This window comes from Artibeus jamaicensis, unplaced genomic scaffold (assembly GCF_021234435.1).
Source record: "Artibeus jamaicensis isolate MK-2021 breed Jamaican fruit bat unplaced genomic scaffold, CSHL_Jam_final contig_482, whole genome shotgun sequence".
NCBI lineage: Eukaryota > Metazoa > Chordata > Mammalia > Chiroptera > Phyllostomidae > Artibeus > Artibeus jamaicensis.
The window spans coordinates 10438024-10464100 of NW_026521857.1; the positions used below are offsets into that span (position 1 = coordinate 10438024).

Below are 26077 nucleotides of genomic sequence, written 5' to 3' on the forward strand. Positions count from 1 at the left end.
GGTTCCTAGAACACTTGCCTACTGGGAGAAACCTGAACTACGAGGGGCCTGCCCTCCAGAAGATAATTCCAGTTTTATCTGGGTCCCCCCTCGTATAATGAGTACCAAGTAGGTACCAAGCACTGTGCTAAATTTGTTGCATATATCAAAGTGTCATATAATTCTATATATTACATAGCATACACTTTATTTATATACAATTATATAGCATACAATTTATATACAATTGTATGTTGTAAATATACTATATATGTTATATAGCACACATTTTATTTATATACATGTGATGTATATAAGTATGATGCAATACAGCAATCCTTGAAGAAGTGAAGCTTCCAAACGGTTCACTAACTTGGCTTGGAATTACGCACTAGTTAAGTGGCCAGTCTTCCTACAGAACTCACATTCTTAACCAGTTGGTAATAACCAATTAATGCTTTATAAAAACAGTCAAATTGGTGGCATTCCAGCAAAAGATAGACCTAGAGGTAACCATGTAATGATATCTTCATCTAATATCCAATGAAAGCTTTTGGCATGCTGAACTGAATGAAGAGAGACGGGCTGAAGGAGGAGCCACCTAGGAAGTAACTGCCAGGAGGGCTTGGACCAGATCCTGGGGAAAGAGAGCTTTGAGAACGTCCTTACCTGCAGGTCAGGGCCAGGGGTATAACTTAAAAGGCAGGTCTCCTGCTGCCACTGGGTGGAAGTGCAATCGACCAGCTAGTGATGCTGCAGTCTACAAAGCTTAGCAGAGTGTGGAAGCATGGGGAATGTCCTCATTCCTAAGTGCTACACCAATAAAAATCTTCAAGAAGCCTGGTCTAGGATTCAGTTAAGAGAGTAATGAATAAATTGCATCCACAAGACTGAATCCAAGAGATGAATGTAGGAAGAGGTCTTCAGAGGGCAATCTTCAGCCCACTTATATTTTTATTAAGACCAAAGAAAAAACCAATCCCTAAGCCCTTTAAGAGTTCTTGTTCTTCTTTAAATCTCCGTCTTTGCTTCCCATAACATTTTCCTTGAAATTGAATGTTGTAGAATGACTTGAAAAATGAAGAAATTTGTTCTTTTGTTCTGAGAAAGAAAAATTAGGAGTCTTGTGGAAATAGAAAAGACAGGCTGGTTGGGCAAAGTACAGGAGTAAAGGGAAGAAGAACCCAAGTAGAAAAACTGCTGGTGATTGTTCAAAGGCAAGTGTGTTCGTTTGCAGGGGCCTGCAGGGGAGAGAGTGTAAAGCCAGTTCGGAGCCTGGGAAGGGATCCTGGGAATTGACTGTGTGTGCTCTGGCCCCTCTTCCATCCCAGTACCGACGCTGAGCTTCCAGTAGCCACTGCTCAGTGGGTGAAGGCTTACCTGGCCGGTGGGGATCGAGACTGGGAAGGGCCCATATCCCTCACAATAAACACGGGATTTGTAACTCCCAAGTTAAAACGTAGAACACAAGAGTTTGCATCCAGCAACTCGGCATGTTGAAAAATAGTGACAGCCTCATAAGGAATAACAGGATGTTGTTTTTCAGAATTCTGTCTTTCTCATATATAAATTTTACTTAAGGGAAAGCACTGTAAACAAATACTGACTTCCACTTGAACACTGCAGCAAGCATATCCTTAGGGGTAAAGTGCACTAACATCTGCAGTACTTCGAAATGCATCAGAATGAGAAGATGGACTGATGGAGGAACAGCCGGGGGAGGGGGGGGGCGGGGTAGTTGGACATATTGAACTAGTACATGCGATCAAGCGAGGTCAGTAAAATGCTAGTTATCGGGTCTAGGTGGTTGTTGTGTGGGTGTTCACAACTTTTCTGTCTCTTTACAGATTTTCATAAGAAGCTCTGGAAAAGATTCTCTCACTAGGCGAAGCTCTTTAAAAAGACAGTACACAGACACAAGATTTCCCACCTGTTTCAATCCTGCCATTTAAAAAGCGAAGCTCACTGAATAATGAGTGCTTTCTTTTATCTTTACCTGTTGTTTGTTTTGGGTTTTTTTGTCTCACCTTTTTCTCTTTGACAGCCCAGTATAGCAAAATACTGGTACTTGATAAAGGCATGTTTCATTACTATATACTTAAAACTTAGGGGGAAGTATACTACGCCACTGTTCTTGTAACATATGTTAATCAGAGAAATCTTGCATCAACTACAAATTCCATTTGACTATATGAAATACATCTGTTCACCACGGTATCTGTTGACTAGTTAACAAAGATTAAGTACAGATTAATATCTATTGTCTCTGAAGAGTTTTTGTTTTCTTTCAAGACCTTTTTAAACAAAAACAAAGAACTGGGGGGGGAAATTACTGAAAAGTAACTAAATAAAATAATATTTTAAAAAAATAAATAAACTGGACCTTAATAATGACTTGAAATCTAAAATACACTAATGTCCAGAAATGACTGCAATTAGTACGTAATAAAATGTACACATTCTATCTTAAAGCATGAGGCCTTCTGTGCCTTCTGTGAGTGTGGTCCTGGGTGTTTAAATTTTAAATCACTCCTTGCAGCTGCAGCTAATTCTCTGCAGTGATTGGGAGTTCGGAATAAGAAGGGAGGAGCCCATTTTTACCTATGTCTTTCATACCCACCAAAACAAAAATAAATGAATAACTCATACAAAACCTTCATCAGGTACAGAACAATGTTAGGCCATGACTGTCTGAGACTCTCCCAAATTAACCCATAATAGTACACTGCTGCAGCTGATTATTTTTCAAATGACCTGCACTTACAGTTAGCCTTGTAGACTTTTTCACCTATGTTATGCTTGTCTAAAGCATTGCAAGATATGTCCACAAATAGTAGAATAGTTGCCAATAATAAATTAAAAGTTATTTAATGAACTTATTTTAAAATATTATGTTTATTTACACTCAATTACTTAAATAGAGTTTGAAAAGACTATTTAGTCGGGGAACTATTGCACTTCAAGATTTTTAAATTAGCAGCTGTATGTGATGAATTCTTTTTATGGTATAACCAGTGCGTTTCAGTACCAGCAAGTATGAACATGTGATGGGTGTCAGTGGCACTGCCGTTCTGAAGGAATAAAACAAACCCCTCATTTCTCAAGAATATAAAGCACAAATGCATGCACCATAAAAATGATTAACTTCAAATCTGCTGTTTATCAAGTGAATGCAATTAGTTTGACTTCCAAAAAAGTAACAAACTCCTGATTTCCAATTATTCTTAGATAATTTTAGGATACCGATATTACTGAAATATTGGACATGTAAACCAGTTTGCTAACTCAATGATTAATTACCTTGCTCCAACTTTGACTACTGAAGAGATTTAAAATGCCAGAAATTAAAACCCCTTTGCAGAATATGCAGCCCATGCTTTTTTTAATGAAAAAGAAATCATTTTGGCACAGCAGCAGTGTGGGTTTGTGAAAAGCCCTTTGTCACTAACAGCCAAGCCTCCTTCTAGGGAGATAAGAATAATAGTTTCAGTATTAGAAATAGGAGCTATCTAAAGAAAACAATATGTAACATAACTGGTATTTAGGGAATTGCTTGCTATTTTTAAACAAACTATTTACTAAGTAAAACTGTTTTCCCCTTTCTTTTGAAAAACATGAAAACCTTGAATGTATTCAGATAAAGAGAACAAAAACAATAGTTACCACTTTTTAAAATACCACATTTTCATTTGTATTTAGAAAAACAGAAAAGGAACAGCAGTTAGTTTCCCTGAGAGTAGTGAGAGTAAAAGTCCGTGGAAAGAAAGTAGAGCACAAAAAGCACATACCCTCTGCAACGAGGCAATGGAGAATATCATCTATTGTACAGACGACTAGAAATCCAACTTACCTCCCTCTGACAAAGGCATTGGTGGGGATGCAGGAAGGGGTAAAGTTGGAGAGCAGGTTAAGAAGCCCATCAGAGCTCTGAGTTGCAAGCAAAAAACTCTGCATGAGACAGGTATGTTTCAGACCTACCTTCTCCCCAAGGATGCGCATCTCTCAGAAATCCTACCTTAGGTCATCAAACTTCAACCATTCGACTAGTGGGACCCACATACTGGCTTCATGCTACTGAGAGTAATTCCAGGAGTCATTGTGACTCTTAAATATCTGCAGTCAGTTGTCCCGTGAGGCTTCCTGAACCATGGCCCCTTTTAAGGGATGAACTGTGCAGCCCATCAGAAAAAAAAGTTCTCTTTACATGAGACTACTGCTAGAGAGCAAGCAGGCACAACAAGCCAAGTTGTACCAAAGCTTCCTCTAATCACCCAGTCGAACATACATGCTTTTAACACAAGCTGCAGGAGAGCTGTTACTGGGTGTGACTCTCGAGCTGCTTTTCAATCTGCAAAATTTTTAACACATCACACAAGGGTTATAATTCCCTAAAAGGACTTCTAATCTGAAAGCAGACAGAAATTTCAAAAAAGAGACAAAGACATAACCGACATAACCTGCATCTTGGCTGCCTTTCTAAACTACTCTCCCAGAACAGAATCTTTCCTCCCTTCTGGTAAACACATGCTTGTATACATTACAATAAAGAGTATATCCATTAACAAGATGATGCTCTCCTGTTATCAACAAATCAACCCCAAATCCAGGACAGGCTCACCATTTCTCCAAACAGGCATTTGGGGTACAGGCTTTGGAAGAAAAAAAAAAACAAAGACCACAAAAATGCAAGCCAAACGGAAGAGACACTGTAACCTAGGAGAACGCTCTTAGCTAGGCTTTCAGACTGAAGGTACCACACACGCCACCGCCTCACTTTTGTTCCAGCGTGAGATAGATCCACGGGTGCCCGGCGTGGTGACAGACAAGGGGCATTAAAGCCACACAGTCAGTTTTAGCAAATTAAGTAAATTAGAGATCATTTGATGGGATTCTATTGTGGCTTTGTAATCACAGTCATTCTCCCTGGTAATGGTGCTTCGTGACGACGAGCAGTTCTCACAGGATAATTGTGAAAGATACCGAAAGATTCGGGGATGCAGCATCTGGCTTTAAAAAAAAGCTCTTCAGATTCAAATTGGCATTTTACTTTATCTTGAAAATTTATTAGAGATTCAGATCATGCCGATTTAAATGGAAAGGTGAAAGCAGGGTAATTTCAATCTATGAATTATTCACTCTGAGCCTGGCGAAATTGCCATCCATGAGCTGATGCTCTGACAGTGTCTTCAGAGAGCCTCCATTATGCTTGTCATTTTTATTTCTTTATCTACGATCTCTCTCTCGGTTACCGAGCTCGTCCCTTAGGGCTTGGCTTCACAAACCAAAGTATTTCGAATTGGCATTAACCTAAATATGCTGCTGTCTCAAATGGCTGTCTCCACAGGCTGTCTTTTTTTATTTTCCAAATCATTAAAACCACATCCATGATGATATCTGCTAGGCTGTTCGATCAGATGAATTAAAGCACACACACTTACACACGCCCACACACGGGCATCACTGCGAGGGAGAGTTAGGTTCCGCTAACATCACAAGAGAAGAGAAAGTGATGCTTTCTGCTTCCTTCTTTGTTGTCAGTGTGACCCGTCCTAGTGGCACAGCACGCATCACGCAGGAGGGAGCCAGTGGTAACGCAGCCTTGCCTGGCACCCTGACTTGCAGCCAGAGCAGATGAAGCCTGCATGGAAGGCAGACTAATCCAGACAACTGTATACTTAGCGAGCATGATTATTTAGGAAAATAAGAAGAAGCCATCGGATGACCGAAATTAGACTGTCATTCTCCCAGCTCCACCTGCACCCACACTGCAGTCACAGCGGTTCTCCACTTGATGGCTGCTTGGGTCACTGCTAGTCGACAGCTGCCCCGCATCCAGAGAGGGCTGGGATTGATTTAGGTCAGGGAGTCTGGCTTCTCCATTAAACCGTGTTCTAACTGAGGACTGGGGATCTGAGCCAGCTCCTGGGACCACCAGCCTTAACTGTGAGCTGGGAGAGCCACACAGCATCACTTCGGTGGAGTTGCCTGCACAGGCCCCGGCCAGACCCACCGTGGCAAGCATCGCCTCCTTTGTCCTAGCCTTTATTCCTGCAGGTCTAGCTGCGTGGCATGAGAAGCCCCCAAACTATTCCCGCCGGTGGAGTTAAACCAGCCGCACTCTGCCAGGCAGTTTGGCTACGAGGCTCCGAGCAGTACCTGCTCTGCTGAAAATTCACGCTGCCAAGTTAGAAGCCATCGTGTACATTCAGACTGCTTCTCTGCCGCTGGCTACGCAAAGGTAAACACTCCTCGTGTGCGAAAGGCTAAGTGGTAGCCGGAAAGAACACTTTAAAACTCGGTCGCTCTGTGCCCAGTCCTCTGCCTTGGCTCTGCCGCATTGCGACTGGGAAACTGCAGGACTGGAGCTCTGGCAGTTGTGATACTGCAGAGAGCAGCGGCTATGACACAGCAGTCAGCTGACTTGCAGGGTGTTATCATTCAATGTGCTCTACAGAATCAGGCCGGTGGCTGAGGTGGCACCAGACAGATGACCGGGATTGTGAAGCATGGCTCAGGAGGGCAGCCTTTCTCCATCCACACTGGGCAGCGATTCTGCACACCTGGCCGGGACATCTTACACTGCTTCTCTCTCAGGCGGAGTTTTTAACTCACAGCCTCAGGACTTAACTATTTCTATCCTGCTTGCTAAGTTGGCAGGTAATTCTTGGGATGACCATATCGATGGGATAACAGGTTAAAATCATCACTTTTCCTATCATTTTGGGTTAGTTTCAGTGTCAAAAAAATTTGTGGGAGAATGCCTGTCTGTGTTTTGGTTTTAAAATCACACTTTTTTTTTAACAGGTAGAAATTGCCTTAAGCTACTTGTATGCTGTAATGAACTAGGAAATTGTACCTAATGGAATGGTAAGAGCCATAGGAAAAACTGGGAGGTAAATCATTCCAGCAGGAGCCTGCAATTGCGGTCCAGTTGCTATAAAGCATTGTGCTGCTCTATTGCAAAATGCCGGTTGTGCATCCCAATTAATCTAACAATGGAACAGAAACCTTATATGGCATTACCCCAGTGAGTTCAGGAATGCTAAAATAAGAAGGCAGTCATTACCAGGCATTTGTTTAATGACTGTAATCATACTGAATTAATTTAACTTGCTGCAATGTTTAACAGAAAGTCAATTATGAATTTGCGCTAAAAGAATAACAATACCAGTATTTGCATAGCACCTTCCTCTGAGGAGACATCCTCTGAAGACAAGCCCACATCCTCGAGGTGGGCACTCAGAAAGTGCTAAGTGCTCTGCTGAGCAGTCCGGGGCCAGCCTCTCTGAGGACAGGGGCTCAGGGTTCTGAGTCAGGATGACCTGCACACATGGCACGAGCAGCATACAGAGGAGGACCACACTGACCTAGGCCAGTCACTCTGTGGATTCGGTGATGCCTTTACCCATTTGTGTTCTATGAATTTTATTTTTCTGTTTGCTTCTTATTCAGTTCTCTTGACATGAATCCTGCTCCAAAGAAGTTTGTAGATAGCAAACAGAGAGGTCAGAACTAGCTGAAACAGCATCATCCCCAGAACTCTAGAAGTAGTGTAAGTGTTAAGTGACACTGGAAAAAAACAACTGATTTTACTCAGAGGCGGGGGGCGGGGCTGGGAGGGAGGCCTGTGGGTCCGCACTGAGAGATGTTCCCTGCAGAGGGCCGCATGGGGGCCTCTCTTCAGCACCTTCTCTGGTTCTCATTAGAGAATCCAAGTCTCGTAAACTCACCTTGCCACCTTGTCTTTCAAAACCTGCTTTCAGGAAATGAGTCCCAAATGATACAATAACCAATAACTAATATTTTTTTATTTTTCAATTACAGTTGATATTCAATACTATATTAGCTTCAGGTGTATGTCTAGTGGTTAGACATGTATATAACTTATAAAGTGATACCCTGGGAAGTCTAGTGCCCACCTGGCACCATCCATAGTTATTACAATATTATTGACTCTGTTCCCTATGCTGTACTTTACATCCCTATGACTACTCTGTGACTACCAATCTGTACTTCTTAATCCCTTCACTTTGTTTTAACTACTCTCCCAAACTCCCTCCCCTCTTGCAACTATCAGTCTGTTCCCCGTGTCTGAGTCTGTTCCCATTTTTGTTTGTTCATTTATTGTGTTTAGATTTTACATATAAATGAAACCATATGATATTTGTATTTCTTTGTCTGACTTATTTCATTCAGCATAATACTCTCTAGATCCATCCATGTTGTCACAGTGGTTAAGATTTCATTCTCTTTTATGGCCAAGTAATATTTCATTCTATATACATAGCACATCTTTATTCATTCATCTGTGGATGGACAATTATCCACAGATATCCACCATATCTTGGCTATTGTAAATAATGCTGCATTGGACATAGGGATGCATATATCTTTTCAAATTAGTGTTTTGGATTTCTTTAGATAACAGTGTAATTCCTCTGAGGTACTTATACATTTTAAAGGGGAAAAAAGCTTCTAGAAAAGGTATAGCTATCTAATTGGGGAATTTCAAGCACCAACTCTCCAGATGGGAAATCATTTCCAAGGGTCAAGGGGGGTTCCTGTCCCTTCATCAGATGGCAGGTGGTCTAGGCTCATGGTACCAACCACCCAGTGGGGTAGGTAAGTGTTGTCCTAGAACCCCCTAAAGCCAGCATGTGCCACAAATGTGGGTGATCAGTGTGGGTCCCTGGGGCAGCATAGACTCCGGCTGCATCTTTCAGCCTCCTCAGTACATGCGATCTTGGCTCATAAATTTTCTTAAGTCCTTGCCCACCAAGGAAAAAGTGGCCCAAACACTGGTATTTTGAAAAACCACCCCTAGGTAATTAATTCTACCCTGTACCCAAGATAGAGAACTACTGATAGAATATGCAAGATTCCTTTTTGCACATGTGAATTTGAAAACGTATGCATTTTAGTTGAACTCAAGAATAAAAAAATAAAAGTCATTAAATTTATCTCTGTTACAATTCTATACAAATCAACAAAAAGGAAATGATTTTAATAGAGAAAGTCTATGTGTCTGTGATGCACCCACATGTCCTCTGCAGCTGAGGGCAGTGCAGCCAGCGGCCAGTCATGCCCTCCACAGCTCCTTATTCCTCTCTCTCTTCCAGCACTGGCCACCTGGTGTGGGGACTTTCTGTCCCCCTAGAGTCCTCCTCAGTGCACCGGCAGGCTCTTCCAGGGCCGGGGCACACCTCATTCATTTGATGGCCCTGGGCCTCTGCTCTGCCTGGCACGTGGCAGGCATGTCTTCACTATTTGTGAAAGGAATGAGGGGATGCTGAAGGACAGCTTCCTGCTGGAGAAGAAAGCTCAGAGATATCCAAGTTTCCAACATGAGAATATCAAGCTTTTCTTTCACTGTAGACTATCCCGAAATCATATGCTTCCCAAGGACTGAACGAAGGCTAATTCTCAACTATCAACGTTGAGTCAAAGCCTAAGTAGCATAGCATTTAAAAGGGTATGTACGTGAAAAAATGAATGTTTATGAAAATCAAAACTCTATATGTATTTAATAGCTAATAAACTTCATTGACTTTTAGATACTTTTTAGAAAAATGAGGCATCCTTTGTATTTTGGAGAGTGAGGCCAATGAAGTGTTGGCTCTTCACGCCTTTTCTAAAAATCTGCCCTCTCCAGCATAGATAAAGGTAAAAGTCTGTTCTTAAGCCCTCTGAAATCTCCATTTTGATACATACACATCCTTTTTGGGTTTTTTAATTTAATTTAATTAATTTTTTTATTTTTGATCCTGCACTCTCTGGCAGTCTTGTGAAGTTTGGTTACTTCTCAATAATGCCTTTATATAGAAATGCAATATACAAATAGGAATACAAAGGAAACTAACTGTATCAAATATCCTAGCTTAAGGAACTTTGCCATAGAAAAATCAAAATACTTTCGGATAAAATCACAAAGTGACTTTGATTGTTCCAACTATTACCCAATAATAAAATTAGTTCAAGAAGAGCTTGGACAAGGCAAAGACCTGAGAAGGAAAAGAGATGACTATGTTTACTGAGTTCAGTAAACTTGAAACTGAATGTTTCTTCTCCAACAGTGACCTTCTCAGTGACTAGCAGATTCCCATTTTCACATTTAACAAAAATACTGTACTTTCAAAACTGTCAAGTCTCATTTTATAAACCCTTCCTACGACTTTAAAGGGAAAAAAATGGAAGGTGAACTGATTCTCTCGAATTTTGTTTTGCAGATGAGGGAGGAATTTGAAGCTCAAAAAGACTGAATCTTGCTACAGCACCATGTAAGTAAAGAAGTACTAGAGCCCAGGACACAATTCTCTTAAACCTACATCAGACCACATCTTATCACATATTTAGTCAATGATACGCAGCAGTGGTAAAAGCTCAGTACTAAACCATCGGCAGCTTGAAATGAACCATAGTGGGACTATGGAAATCAACAAACATGGAAACATCAGGACTATTGTTTTTCTTTTCCAGGGATGTGGTTTACATGTTCTAATTATTTAATGGTACCAACTTGTAATCATGTGTTCCTTTATTTCAATCCCAGAATTCAAAATGCTTCTGAACATAAAGTACAATGGTTAAACATAAAATTCTTCGGTCAGAGGGCCTATCTTTGGATCCTATACCACTGATAATCTCTGTGACCTTGGATACGTTCATTCACCCCTCTGGCACTCAACCCCTCTGAAAACAGGGCTGATAACACAGTGTGCCTCCCAGGTTGTTGTGTGTATTCATGAAGTGGTGCGTAAAGCTACTAGCATTGGATTCTCATCCCAGCTCCCAGTGGCTGTTGGCCATGATTCTTTTCCCCTTCATCCTGCTCCCCTTTCTTTTTCTTATTCAACTGGTCACCGTGACAGATTAATATTATTTGTACTGAAACAAGGAAAACAACTTTTAAAGACTACAGGCAAAAAACAAAAATAGAAAAACTATATACAACTAACTTGGGATTTTAGAGAATGGAATGTCACCTTCTGTTTCTTGACTCTTGCAGAACATAGAGTTTTGATAGGTCGGTGTTATTTTTGCATAAAGTCTGTTGATCTAAGAGAGCATCACAATTCACCAGAGAAATTACTGATAGACATAGTTTCAGCATGTCTTTAGAGATATTCAAGAAGCTACATTAAAACCATATACTGTATTAGGGGCCACTCTATGCAAAATATATAATCGGGCCTCTTGCTTACGTGGTTACAGAGCCTCATTCACGAATTTGTTTTCACTTGTGGAGTCTGATGGCCAATTTGCAAACCTACTGTGACATACTGTATTTTTCATAGCTAATAATCCCTCTGTTAAAGAGGCTGAGCTTTGGGGGAAGAGGCTTTACCTGGAGGCCCTGGGGGACTTAGTCCACAGAGGCCAAGGAGTTGGAATGCCAAGCTGGCTCTGTCCATCGAGTGTGAGCTGGAGAGACACCTTCTCTTCCCCTTTCTGTTGGCACTGGCATGCTCATGGGACAGGCCCCACAGATTCTGTCCCTTCTGTTGGGGCTCTCTGCAGGCAGAGTGCCACTGAACACAGGACCACTGTTGTAGAGAGAGGGCAGAGAAGCAGGTGTGGAGCAGTGGGGCAGGACCATTCTCACTGCCACCCCTCCCAGCCCAAACACAAAATGGTAATGCAATGTTATCACCATAGTAGCCTAGGCTCAAATGGAGTCCCATGGGAATACAAAATAAAACCATGCAGTTTTTATACACTGTTACAGGCAGTGTTCGGTCAGTTCAAAAAAAGGATGGGTCACCTACCTGCTTGTCCTGCCTCCTTCCACAGGTTGTAGGTTGCCTGGACCACACCACTTTGTACTTGCTCATTTTCAAAGCTAAAACATCGCTCCCAGAATATGGCATCAGATGTGACAACAGGAAGCTTCCACATGGCCAGGCTGCAGCCCAGGGGACATCGGCCTTGCAGCACCTGAAGAAAAAGCTGTTTTAAACCATTTCTACATAATAACAGAATTGCAAAAAAAAGAGAAATAATTACAATTTAGTGCTTGCCTACAGTGTGCCAGGTAGATGTGATAACCTGCCCAATCACAAATACATGTAAAGGGTTTTCTGTGTCCAGAATTCCAAATGTTTTATATACGATAAGTCATTTAATCCCCAAAACAACCCTGTAAGGAAGATATTACTCCCACAGCAACTCTATTAGGTGAGAACTATTATGCCTCTTTCACAAATAGGAAAATGGAAGCATAAAAAAGTGAGTACTACTTAAATCTCATATCTGGTAAATATGGGCCCGTGGATTCAAACCCATATTGTCTGAGCTGGACTCAAATTCAGATCTGTACTCTTGACTATTAATATTCACATATGGGCTTCCTACAAACTGGTGTGCAGTTGTAACAGTCTCCGCATGGGTTGGAAGAGCCCCATGAAAGAAGGGAAACCAGACTTGGAGTCACTCAGGGGAAGGGGCAAAGTTTAAGAGTTGGTAAGTAGGGAGAATTATTATTAGAGAACTAGGAATAATCAGAAAAGCAGGCTTTTCATTAAAGTGTTCCTTTAACATGAACTCAGCTGTATGCTAGTAAATTGGCTCTCTGGGGCAGAGGGGGAAACCTTGGCTTACAGTGTTTTGCCAATTTCCAGGGTGTAAATAATCCCACCATGGCTGATTTCAAGATTCCAACAGTTTCACAACCTGTTTGCAAAATTCCTAAATATTTAACAATCATTTCTCACTAGCCAGTTGGAAGTGGCTTCAGCACACCACAGTTTGGGGCCCAAGTGGTGGGTTGCACTCCCCCCCTCACAGAAGCACATGTTGTTGTATCACACCCACGCACACAGGACGGACTTCGTGCTACCCACACAGCTCTCAGAGCCGTGTCCGGGATCTTTATTGCTCTCCCTCCTAAACTGTACGCTTTTACTTGTTGTGTTTAATGAAAGTTGTTTTTACTTTTCCTCTGGACTTTAAAAGGAAGGTGAGACATTTATATTTCTCTTCCATTGACCACTTAATAAATCTAACAGATGGGCGTGGCTTTTTAGAAGTGACCCTTAATTGGGTAAAATGAAGTCAGTCAACCTGTGGGAGACCTAAGGAACCTGCAGATATATGTTTACACATGTCTGTGAATATGTGCATAGGTGCTGTTGACAATATTTATAGTGAGCCTTGCAAAGCCAGGGACATGCACACACACACAGCACTCACCATTTTGGAGCTGCACCTGTTCCACGCTTTCTTATACACCAGCAACACACAACATTTTGGGGGTTCCTACAGCCATGCAGGTCATTCCTAAGAACAAGAATTGCCATGAGGTCATGATATGAATTCATACCTAGCAAATTAAATGGCAATTACCCTTTGAGAAACCATGTAACTCTAAGGATAATCACCATGTTCTGGTAATTTTTTTTAGATCTTTGGGGGTACTAATTTGTAAACCATGTATAACCAAATGAATCATTACATAGCAAGGAGCTGAAAGGTAATTATGAAATAACTGCATGCTATTTGATCTTTTCATGAAAACATGTTTAATAGAATATTCCTTTAAACTATTTCTTGTACCTGTGGAACACTTTAAGGTTATTCTTTTTTCTTAGCTCTATTTAATGCTCTTTTAATAATATTTGGTAACTTACACTAAAGTGTCGGCCATAAGTATGGGTTAGAAACTTGGTACCAAATGTGATTTTTTTCAGCACATTACGTAAGCTTTCTTCACTTTTATTATTTTTATTTTATTTTTAAAATGTTATTAAATGTGTTGGGGAGACACTGGTTAATAAAATTATATAGGTTTTGTATGCACAACTCTATAATACACCGTCTGCATACTGCATTGTGTGTCCACCACCCAAACCAGGTCTCCTTCCATCACCACGTATCTGACCCCCTTCACTTCTTCTACTTCTCCGCACCCCCCCTTCCCCGGGCAACAGCCTATGAGTTTTTGGCTTTTTGTCTTGTTTGTTCATTTGTTGCTTTCAGTTTTATATCCCACATGAGTGAAATCATACGGTTCTTGGCTTTTCCATCTGACTTATTTCACTCAGTGTGATATGCTCAATATCCACCCATGTTGTTGCAAATGGCAGTACTTCATCTTCTTTGATGGCTGAGTAGTATTCCACTGTGTACACGTACCACATTTTCTTTAGTCAATCATGTATGGAAGGGCACTTCAGTTGTTCCCATGTCTTGGGCATCGTGTATAATGCCGCAGTGAGTGTAGGGGTACATGTATCTCTCAAATAAGTGTTTTCAAGTGTTTTGGATAGACACCCAGAAGAGGGATTTGTTGGGTCTTATGGTAACTCTATTCTTAATTTTTTGAGGAATCTCCATACTGTTTTCCATAGTGGCCATACCAGTCTACATTCCCTCCAGCAGTGAATGAGGCTTCCTTTTTCTCCATAACCACTCTGATACTTACTACTTGTGTTGTTGATAATAGCCATTATAACAGCTGTGAGATGGTTTCTCATGGCTTTGATTTGCATTTCCATAATGGTTAGTGAAAGTTACTTCACTTTTAAAAGTTGATCATTAGCCCTGACCAGTATGGCTCAGCAGTTGGGTGTCGTCCCACTAACGGAAAGGTGGCTGGTTTGATTCCTGGTCAGGGCAATGCCTGGGTTTCAGGTTTGGTCCCTGGTCAGGGGGTGTATGGAAGGCAACAAGTTGATGTTTCTCTCCCTTTCTTTTTCCCTCCCTCTCCATCGACCTAAGGTCAAAAATAAAATTAAATTAGAAAGTTGATTACTAAATAAAATCTACTTTGGAAAAATACATAGTGGTTCCAATTTCTTGTTTGTTATTGCAGGGCTCTTTCTAGCATTTGTACATGCTTGCAAAATGCTTTCAAAGTATCACTAACTCTGTATGCCATTTCATTCTAATAACAAGTCTGGCTTTCCCTTCTGTCTCTCTTTCCCCTCCTCTCTCTCTCCTCTCATTTAAGGAATGGAAACTAATAAAGGTCACAGATGAAAGTAAATACATGCATATATATGGCACGGGGGAGAGATATTTGAGCTAGGGGACAGAAGACTGGGCATATCACCTTCTCTAGCTCAGGTTTATTCATTTAAGCTGCGAATGAAAACATTTTGTGAGTAATGCACACAATTTTATAATGCGAGCCAATGTCCTTTGAAGTGTGAAATGCTATTTTTTAATATAAGCACTAATATAATTGTGTTCCTTAAATTCGGAGTGAGTCTAGATACATAAAATGATCTAGTTGTGTATGATGCTCACCCTGCACCGCACCTGGACCAGTGGACTCAAACTCAATTTCACCGAAGGCCACATCAGCCTCTTGGTGGCCTTCAACGGGCCAAATGTAATTTCAGGACTGTTTAAATGTAACTACCGTATTTTTCAGACTATAAGATGCACTCCCCCTCCAAATCTGGGAGGAAAATGGGGGTGTGTCTTAGAGTCCGAATGTAGCTTACCTGGCTCACTGTGGCAAGGCAGGGGGCAGCAGCCTATGTTATTTATGTTATTAAATATTTTACCACATTTTTGCTTCAAAAATTATTTTCTATTTTCCTCCCCTAACACTTAGGTGCGTCTTATGGTCTGATGTGTCTCACAGTCCAAAAAATTCAGTACTTCTTAACTGGGGGCAAGAAGCTCAGCGCTGCCAGCGGGGAGAAACGAGGTGGAGGGCTGGATTCTGCCCACAGGCCTTGCCGTTGCCGCCGGCGCCCTAGACCCCGCCTTTCATTCCATCCTGTCTCTGACCATTTGTTGTTCTAATTATGTGTTACAAATGGTCAAGAACAAAAAACTTCAAAAAGCCAAGTAAGTATCTGGTAGGAAAAATTATTCTTCTGTATCTTAACAGTTTAATTTAATTATTCTTTCACCTCTACCTTTAGGAAAGTTTAGGATTTTTCCTTGAAAGATATTGCTTGCTACAATTCATTAGCTACAGAAGTGGTCTAAGAGTAAAAATTGGCAAGAATTAGAACTTTCCAATACCACTGGCATTCTTAATACAGTCTAGTTGTGAAACTTAGATGTATAATTATGTTACACTTGCGATTGAAACTCACGCTGCTCCGTGCCTTTGTGAAAATACGTACTCACGAAGTGTTTTGCCCAAGTGACTCAGGTCTCTCTTATTCTCAGAGGATGTGGTGCTGGGGAATAACCATCCCAGGGGAGACACGGACCCACAGGAACTTGCCTTGACTCAAATCCTTCCTGTCACTGCTGCTTATTCCACTGATTATGAAAAGTGGAACCAGCCATTTTTTATTGATTTCATCCCTGAACATAACCACTGTTCCCATGATAAGTTAAATATTGTGACAGCCACCCAAGTTATTTCTTAACTATAAAAGGGCAGAAGTAGTCAGCATTATTATATTAAGAATCATATAATGAGAAAACCAAGACAGAGCCAGTAAAAATCAGGTAGAATTTAGGTTCACAGTGTCATAGTGCATTCAAGTGATTTAGCAGGAGAACACACCTGTGAAAACTAGACTTTGTAACAGATTGATGAATGCTCTCTGGATGCGCATCAGATAAATGAGCAGTCCTTAAGATACAAGCAATCAACAAAGCACCCAGTTTGTCAACTTCCTTGACTTATAAAAATGGCTGCCACTGAGAGAGTTTTATATTTTGCACTTCCTGGGCATAGCCAACTTTTCTGGAAACTAAGGAAGGAGGTGGAGATATCATATGTTAAATATTCTTTTAAGAAGTGTGGTTTAACAAAGACTCATTAGAAGTAGTAGTTTTAAAGGTACATATTTCTACAGTTGGGGTCTTAGAAGGGTTATTTATTTCTGTAGGGTGGAAAATTAAAAATAATTTTATTGGCTGAGGAGAAAAATTAGTAGAAAGTGATATGTTGGAGATACAGGAGATAGGAGAGCCAACTGCTGGAGTTCCAGAGGAGACATGGCTCAGGATCAGAGCCAAGGTGGCGGAGTTGGCCTTGAGCATCCTTATCCTCTGAAACAGAAGGGAAGGTGGTATGGTTGTGGGAAGGAGCTACTGGTTCCTGTTTGTCAGCATGTGGGCTTTAGACTTTAGAGCAGTGTTGCAAATATTCTTCTAATCAGAAAAGACAGAGACTATTATTCCCTAGACATACATATTGTGATACTAATTCATGCCATTTAATCCAAGACCGAATCAGCTTTTTAGATAATAGATCATTTTTCCCTGGGAAATAGTATACTATAGAGGTAAATAATAAGGGCTGTAGCTTTTTGATCAAATTTTGACCTACCCACTTTTTAGCTATAGGAATTTGGTTATGTTACTTATAATTCTTAGCTTTCTCAAAAATAAAATAGGGACTATACTGACAATATATCTTCCTTATGGAATTATGAGAAAACTAAATGAGATGATTAATAGTGAACATTCCAGAAATGTGAGATATTATTTTGATCACTGTTACTACTCTTGTGATAAATTAAAATTAATAGCATTATAGGACACCACTATTAAGAAACATTTTCCCCATTCTGTGTACAGTTAATGCTTTAGACTTGGGAAAAGACTTCAACCCCTATTGAATTCTGCATGTTGGATTCATTTTATTATTCCATTTTCCACAGACCCTTCTGCATTCTGATTCCATCATTCAGGGTATTTATTGTCCTCCTCGGCCTGTGTGATCTGTGAATCTTGGGAGGCTCCTGTGACAGCTAATGCTGTTACATACCCTGTATCCATTTTCACCTTCCTCCTTACTGACAAATGCTTGGTTTAGTTCAAGTATAGCAATAAACTCAGTTAAAGTGCCCTACATCCCAGGATCACTTGCAGCTAGGGTGGTCATGTGATACAGTTCTGACCAATGAGGTAAAAGCAAAAGCCACTGGGCAGGCTTCCAGGTAAGCTTATCAAAGACGCCACACCCATGAAAATGAAAGCCAGACTTTAAGAGTAATGCTGACAAAAAAACATAACCTGGGGCTGGATGCCACCATGCAGCCACTGTGCAAGCCCTTCACTGTGTATCACCAGAGTTCTTGTCATGTGAGGAAACAACCTCTATGTCATGAAGCCACCATCATTAGGTTCTGTTATATTTAGCAAATGCAATTTTTACCTGTTACAGATGCCATCTGTAGTCTCATCTATATAATTTTGGGGAAAAGAAATCTAAATAGAACAGTGCTAAAGACAGAACATATCATTACCAACCATCCTCCAGCTTGGGGTTTTTTTTTCTCCAGATATACTGGGATATAACTAACATATAACATTGTAAAAGTGTAAGGTGAACAATGTGGAAATGTGATATATATATATATATAATTTTACATTAATTTCTTTCTTTGTATAAAATGTCATGTGAATAGATCACTGTTTTACCTCTGTTAGTGCTGTGTCCTTTATTAGATTACATAGATTCTATCTTATTTCCTTTCTACTTGACACAGTGCCTACCCTTCTCCTGAGTAGGTGGTACCCATTTACTACAGATTTGTAAAACAAAAAGGGGTCTTGCAATGTTCAACATTTCATGGTACAAGTAAGTAAACTGGGGCTCACATGTCATGTCAAACTCAAGTTTCCCAGGAGTCCTGGAGCGAACCCTCACCTTCACACTCTCACACTCAGTGTTCATTGTACTGTACCACCCCATTTCAGTAAACTCCAAAAACCTTTCTTTTGTCTCCTACCCTCTTCAGGATCTCATTGTACTTTACCCAAAATTGCATTCTTAACCTTCAAATATCATTGGGTATCAATGAGGAATTAAAGAAAGTTTTGAGTTATACTTTGGCTCTAAGCACCTGGGTGCTCTGCCCACAATCACTGAGAACCAGTGGCTGTAAGGACATTTAAAAGCTTTTGCAACTACAGGGGCCACAGTGCCCAAAAGGAAACACATTGAAAAAGGATCTCAAACTTTCCCTCAGACTTGGGGCGGACCACTTTGCCTTCATCCCCAGTGCCGAGATCTCAGTAATAATAGCTCTTCCCCAGTAATGATCAGCATGCTTTCTAAATGGAAAACAACTGCGAATTTCTCTTACCACCCAGAAGTGGAACAATATTGGCACAAACATTTCCTTGATATTTAATAACTTCCCAACTCCCTCCAACTGCTGCAGCTGCTACACGACAGACACAGAGAGAGATTAGATATGGCATTTGCACCTGGCCAGCCATAAACTGCCTCTGAGATGCAAAGGAAGGATAGCAGGCTCCATGCCCTTGTCTCCTTAGACCCAGAATGTGGAAACATGAAAGAGAGCTGTAAGTATTTAAAAACAATAAAAGCTCCTATGGAGTATATAGATAGATTTATTTGCCTACTCAGAGTGGAAGCACATTTTCCTGGTTGGTGAAAACTTTGGGCCGTGGTTACACATCCTCCTATTCCCCTTGACTTTATATCCAAATGTTAGGCTGTCGGTTTTGTTTCTGTCAGAGGGATAGGAGTGGACTCAACTGATCGTGTGCTCCATCAGCTAGTCAGTGATTCTACCCTCTTCTCTTCATGATTTTGCCTTAGTATTTTCTGGCACATCTGCCTCAAGCTGGCCTCTATGGTCACCAGTCCAGTTTTCCCAACAGCACGGGATCCTGAGGTGGGAGATTAGCCCAGCTTGGGAAATGGGGTGGAGTTGGGTGCACTGCATGGAGTTCTTTCCTTCATTATGGTTCTGTGGATCCTGGCTGGCTGAGAGCATGATTAAAACAAGTGTATAGACCTCTATAGCCAGCTGTCATCTACTCAGCCACAATGTAGGTATTTGAAAGCATTAAAAATAAATAAATAACCAGACTCCATATTTAGCAGATCATTTGAATGTGTTCCTGTTTTTCCCTCCAAAATCCCAATGCTCTACAATTTTGTTACCAGGATGTTATAGAAGCATAATTCACTCTTAAAGCCGAATAACACATTTGACCATGTGGAGGTTAGAGGCCCCCAGGAACTTCAGTTAAAATGGAAACTTATGTTAGTGACACTCTCCATCCTATTTTCTATAGTTTCCAAACTTTTCAAGTATGACAGCCCATTTTTTACCTTAAATAACAGTAGTTTTGTTTTAGTCTCTGTTGACTGAGAATACCAAAAGCCACCATAAAAGCAGCATTTTTGTAGGTATTAATCATTGTAACAGCTACTTACACATGAAAAATCATAGTACCTATATTTCCATTCATTATTTATTCTGTCCTTGATAATACTTGGTGTAAGTATAGATTCTAGCACTCCTGTAAGTAGTTCTAAGGGTTCCCAGGGGTTCAATGGCCAAATTATAAATACAGTCACTCTTCTAAAGAGGGAATGACTTTTGCAGAAGAAATTTAAAAGGCAGGTTCTTAAAAGCACCTCTAAAAAATGTACAGAATAAGATTTCTTTGGTATGCCATGATCCAAAAACAAAAGAAGAGAAAGCTAGGAAAAGAGCCTTTGAATTCCAGCATAACCTGAGGTGTTATGCTTCTGCCATTTAGCGACCCCAGGGATACCATATCTTTTTAATGTACCAAGGTAATTAGATAAAATTCCTAATCTGAAAAAAGTGTTATGTTCTCATAGCGCGTAATCCTTAAGGAGTATAATTGTTGTGCATTAGCAATAGTGAACTATGCTTGAAAAACTACACGAGGTAGGAGATCATGTGATATGTAATCTGACAAATGTATATGAAAGTAACAAATATTGAGCTATCATATATAATCTAAAATCATGTTCTCTTTATTTAGACCTGTAAAATATTATTGAGGTAATAAGATACATATTTAATGTTAACTCTAACTTCACTTTCCATTTCATTTGGGGCAAGTGCTGGTTTGTTAAATATTTTCGAACTCATATCGTAAAACACAATGCAGAATTCTAGTGTAAATTATAGTCCTTGCTTCTCTAAATAGTGTGAAAAAAACCCCACTGTATCTCATTTCTCAGTAATCCTCAACTGTTCCTGTTTTCTATTTGAAGTCTACTCATCTTGATGAAATTATATTTGATTTGAAATCTAAGGACCCGATGTTTTCACTGGGTGAGAAGAAATGAAAGGATCAACCTCACACCTAAGCCAAACTAGTCCCTGGGTAATCCTCTCCAGACGGCAAACAGCAGAACAAACAAAGATAAACTTCACGTGGGCAGCTCCAAGGCCAGGCAGCCTGAGGAGGAATACTTTAAGACTTCCCTGGATTCTTAGTCCCAAAAATGATACAGCCTGTGCTGGAAAGATAGACATTTCCATGCAGAGTTTATACAAGTTACAGAGTGACCCCCACCAAACAGGCAGGGGACCTGATAAGCTCTCCTAGCCGGGCTGTCCAGAGAGATCTTTGAGAGCCAAAGGGCAGACTACTGACATAAATTCAGCTGCCCTGACAATATGCAGTTGACCTGCCAACATCGTACAGCTACACATCTCTGCAGACCTGCCAAAAGGGCAAAATCAAAGGCTTACTTCTGTTTAGTAGCAAGGACTTGCTACACTTAGTGCAACAACTTCCTTCACCCCAAAGATCCCAACGCCTCTCCCCTAGCTTACCACCTTGCCCATTCTCCTTAGATTTGCATCCAGGTGCAAATTCATACATGTGTTGGGAATCCTTCATCCAAATGCAAATTATTTTACAAGATCAAAATTCTTTTGCTATGCACTGTAGGGGCCAGCCTCTGAGAAAATTTGCATTTTGACTGGTAATATAAGCACAGCTATGGGTTATAGAAATGAAGGGACAAAGAGATCATTACAAAATCAAATTAACAAACAAATGAGATACAAATATACTCTATTAACTGTCTACATTTTTGAAACAGGAAGAGACTAGAATTTAGAATGCTGAAATGCATCCAACTGAAAAGGGGCAAAAAGAATTTTAATGAATTACAACCAAACTTGAGATGCAGACTGAATAATTAGAGTCTCCATTATTGTAACTCGGTGTGGAAAGCTGGCTTGATTTAGCCCCTTCAGATGATTTGTTAGAGAAAAATGACTGTATTTCAAAATAAGAGTTCTGCATTGCTTGTAGTTTAAGAAAGCTCATTAGTTCTAAAGAATTGCTCAAGCTAATATTAGAAAAATTTAAAAGCATTTCCAACCAAATATTTTAAATGACTTGCTAATATATTTTAAGACAGTATTCTTATTATAAAATAATGAAACCAGAAATTTTCCCCAAATTTAGTTCCAAAGAATCCTGTGTGTGTTTGTTTATGTCCTCCTGTCTCAAACAAACATACCAACGCTGAAAAACCAAGGTGTATAGAATCAGCATTGTGGATAAGCGTGCGGGCAATTAAAACAACTGATAGGAAAAGCACCATGTGCAATTCGTGAGACGCAGCTGTACTTTGATTACTGAAGGGATCCACAGTGAGGACACGGACTTGGACAACGACCAATGTCGTACACCCTAATCTCTGGCGTTGATCTGGGGCTCCCTTCCCCACCAAACATGTAGATTCAGATCCTAAAGAGCTTTAGGCCTTGCCCAGACCTGAGCCACCTCTACACACAGGAGTGAAATGGTTCAAGGCTTACCTGGAGATGGAGCTGCTGAGTCAGCAGAACCCAGGAAGATCGTCAGCCTTAGCAACGTGGGTGATAAAGGATGCCACGTGTGGTTAAAATTGCTCAGAGACGAAGATCGCAGTTGCTGGTGTATTTTTATACCATTCGGAAGAATACTACAAGGGTTTTTTGTTTTTGGGAGGTTTTTTGTTTTTTTTTTCTTTAGTAATAAAGGCCTCCCTGCTTCTCCTGTCGGGTCCCTACCTCAAGCAAGTACCTGACATTTAACCTTTGAACCATTGACCATAGTAGGAACAATAGGCTAGATTAGCTGACAGACTCTAGTTGAAATCATTTATGTGATCACTGGCACATGACAATCACACCCTGGCCTTTCTTCCTCTCTTTCCCATCTTCCCTTCCCCCCCTCTTTTCTGAAACCGGAGCAGAAGTCTGTGTGTGCACACTTGAGTGAAGGTCCTATTCACACCAAACTGTAATTGTAAAACTCTTATCACAAAAGACCTGAAAGGCTTATCTTTAACAGAAGAGAGAAAAACTTACCCCACCCTTACATCCTTAACCCTTCTCCATTTCAACAATAAAACTTACATTCGTTGATGTCCCAGAGAGCCGACAGGACACAGAGATGTGCTGCCTGTGCTTTAAAAAACATGACACTTCTTATTTTTCCCATTCAATTCCTCCTTGGAGTCAATACTGGACTCAAAAATTCAATTATATTCTAAGGCTGAATTCTACTCTTAGCACTATTCTATGATGGATTTGTTTAGGAAGTACCTAACTCACTGTCAGGCACGAGTCATGTATTCAAAGTTCCTTACCTTCCCACCCTTTCGCCTTAAAGCTAAATGAATGTTGGATGTACCTTATATCCTATGCTAGTTATTCCACTGAAAAAGCTCATAGCACTTACAAACCTTTTAAATGCTAAGCCTCTTTATTTTCCACATGATTTCAACCATACGTCTAATTCCTTATATATAACACCATTGCTTACGTTCATTCCAGGGTTCATTCGATAGACATTAATGCAGCACCTTTTAGGTAGAGTACCATGAACAGCACCGTAGCGAGGCTGAGAGGCAATGTAGTGTTGGGGTTCACAGAACGGTCCCAGGAATATCCTTGAGTGTATTACTTACATGCTGTTCCTCAGCGTCCTCATCTGTAAATTGCAGATAATTATAGTAGCTACCTCATAGGGCTGTTGTAAGAAATAAATGGGGCAGATCATGTGAAGTGCTCAGAAAAGTGTCTAACACACGTTAAGCATTTCTTAAGTGAGAATTATTTGGATATTTCCAGGGACTTGTGCAACAATCCTTAACCAGAAGTCCATGGACTCCGAGGGTGCACAGATGGACTTAGAACATTCCAAACTTTTTTAAATTACTGGCAAAATTTAGAGCACTTTGTCTAGAGGAGTAGTTTACAGATTTCGTCGGATTCTCAAAGGATGTGTGTGAAGCAAACATGGTTAGGATCCACTGAACTTGGGCTACCGAGACACGAACAGAAATTTTGCCTTCGAAGGTCTCTAACAGAGATCTAATGGTCTAACAGAGGAAATGGACATTTGGTGAGAATAAAATATGGTAGCAGTTATGTAGAAATGAGTCCTAGATGCAATGGACACAAGAGCAGAGCCACCTGAGGGGAACTGATGACACAAAGCTTCCTAGAGCAGGTGACATTTAAGAGACGCCCTGAAGCATGAACATGAGAATGCCGATGGGAAAGGGGAGTCAGAGTGTTCCACGCACAGGGAGAGCCGCGAAAGGGTACAGGCAAATTACTGAGTGTGAGCGGCCCAAGAAGAAACTACACCAGAGATGGGGAGTCTGCAGACAGTTAGGAGGCTAGTGCAGTAACCACAAAATAAAGCAATCAGTACTCCAACCAAGGCAGTGGTGTATGGTTGGGGAGAGCAGGTAAGCCTGGCTCCTTTTGTATGCTGGCGGGTCTCATGATTCAGCCAATTAATTATTGCAAATATGTACTGAGATGTGTTCCCTAGCATAAACCTAAAGCAAATTATTCCTAACATCCATGACTACCAGCTTGGTCTCTAACATTCATGTCAGAATTAGGAAAATCTACTCAAGGAAAAAAAAAGGCAAATTGGCAAGCTAACTTATTTATTAAAAAGCACTTCTAATTCCATTTTAATTTGTTTCTGAACTCCAGTTGGGATGACCTAAGTACTCCTTGTGCACGGAACATAAAGGGTATCCGTGATCATTTCAGTGGCAGTGACTAGTTCTGCACATTCTGTAGCTAAACATAATCGATTTGGTAGCTTCCTAATGACCTGCCCTGAGGAGTTATTATTTCTGATGGCAATTAATCAAAATTAAAACAGACTGCATAGAATGAAGCAAATTCAAGCATCCAGCCTCAGTTAGGAACACCTGCACATTAAGATTAATCATGAGCCCTGCTTGAATGTGACAAGTATATCAATATTACAGAGAAAAGTGTAACATTTTCCAGCAGAGTGTATGTCCAAGGAGCAAAGGTTCTGAGCCTCAGTCTGTGTTGAACAATACTGCACAAAATTCACAATTGTCCATTACATTTACATTAAAGTTGTTTTCTTCCAAAAAGCTTAGATATTTGTGGAAATTTGCATTATAAAACAAAATGCAGGGCGTGGTAACAACAAAATGAAGGAAATAAGGGTTTTCTATTGTCTTCCCTCCAAAGAACATGACTTTTGACAATCACTCTCAACAGTGCCTCTGTACATGTTCAGGAATGTAGAGAGAAGGTCCAACACACTGCTAGAGACTGGGCACAGGGAAGAGGATAAGAGGAACACTCTCACTTGTGCCAGGTCACCCCTCCCCCTGGGCAGCACAGCTCAGTGCTAAGAGGCCTCCCAGGCCTGTGATCTCTCCAAGGGGGAAGTGAGAGCCTATGGCTTCCCCTCCAGTGCAGACCCTGCCAAAGAAGCCCACTTTCTTCTTGCCCCATCCAGGATACCAAGATGTGCTGCCTGACTGAGGGGTGAGAAGGGGCTTGGAGAACAGCAGCCATGGCTATTGGAGGGCAAAAAGGGATGCAGTTCTTACTAACTGCTATGCAAACTCCGTCAGATAGCCCAACCACAAGACTCTGGAGATGCCTCACCTGTGGATCCCCCCAACCTGTGGTCACCCCCAATACTCTGAGTAGCTCACCCATCCATACGCCCACCACTGTGTGGCTGGTTCCTTTTCCATGATCCCAAGAGCAGTACCTGGCTTTGCAGAGGTAGTGAGCATGCACAGGAGAAGCCAGACGGCACTCTGCAGGATTAGGAGAAAGCACAAAAACTTGAGCATTCAGGAGTGCTCTGGGAAATGCAAGTAGGGAAGCTGTCAGCACTCAGCCAGGCTTTGCAGGATGAAAACCAACAATATCATCTTAAGAACTTCCCCTCACCCTGGACAGGTGGCTCGGTTGGTTGGAGTGTTCTTCTGCACACCAGAAGGTTGTCTGCAGGTTCGGTTCCCAGTCAGGGCACATACCCAGGTTGCAGGTTCAATCCCTGGTTGGGGTACGTGCAGGAGGCAACCAATGATGTTTCTCTCGCATTGTTGTTTCTCTCTCTCTCTCCTTTC

General features: G+C 41.0%; 2 long non-coding RNA genes across 4 annotated transcripts in view; one reads left to right on the plus strand and one right to left on the minus strand.

Moving 5' to 3' along the window:
* The window catches only part of LOC128627874 (uncharacterized), a 55890-nt gene that overhangs the window by 12694 nt on the left and 17119 nt on the right, over window positions 1-26077 (minus strand). For 2 of the 3 annotated variants that reach the window (XR_008392163.1, XR_008392165.1), the window contains exons 2-3: window positions 13168-13254; window positions 11745-11913 (exon numbers count right to left, since the gene is read on the minus strand). This is a non-coding gene — a long non-coding RNA (uncharacterized LOC128627874). Of the gene's footprint in view, window positions 1-11323; window positions 11523-11744; window positions 11914-13167; window positions 13255-26077 lie in introns of all 3 variants that reach the window. The other variant, XR_008392164.1, reaches the window with a different exon arrangement.
* LOC128627875 (uncharacterized) lies at window positions 6478-11829 on the plus strand. The gene is made up of 3 exons (XR_008392166.1): window positions 6478-6636; window positions 10206-10256; window positions 11770-11829. It is a non-coding gene; the product is annotated as an uncharacterized LOC128627875 (long non-coding RNA).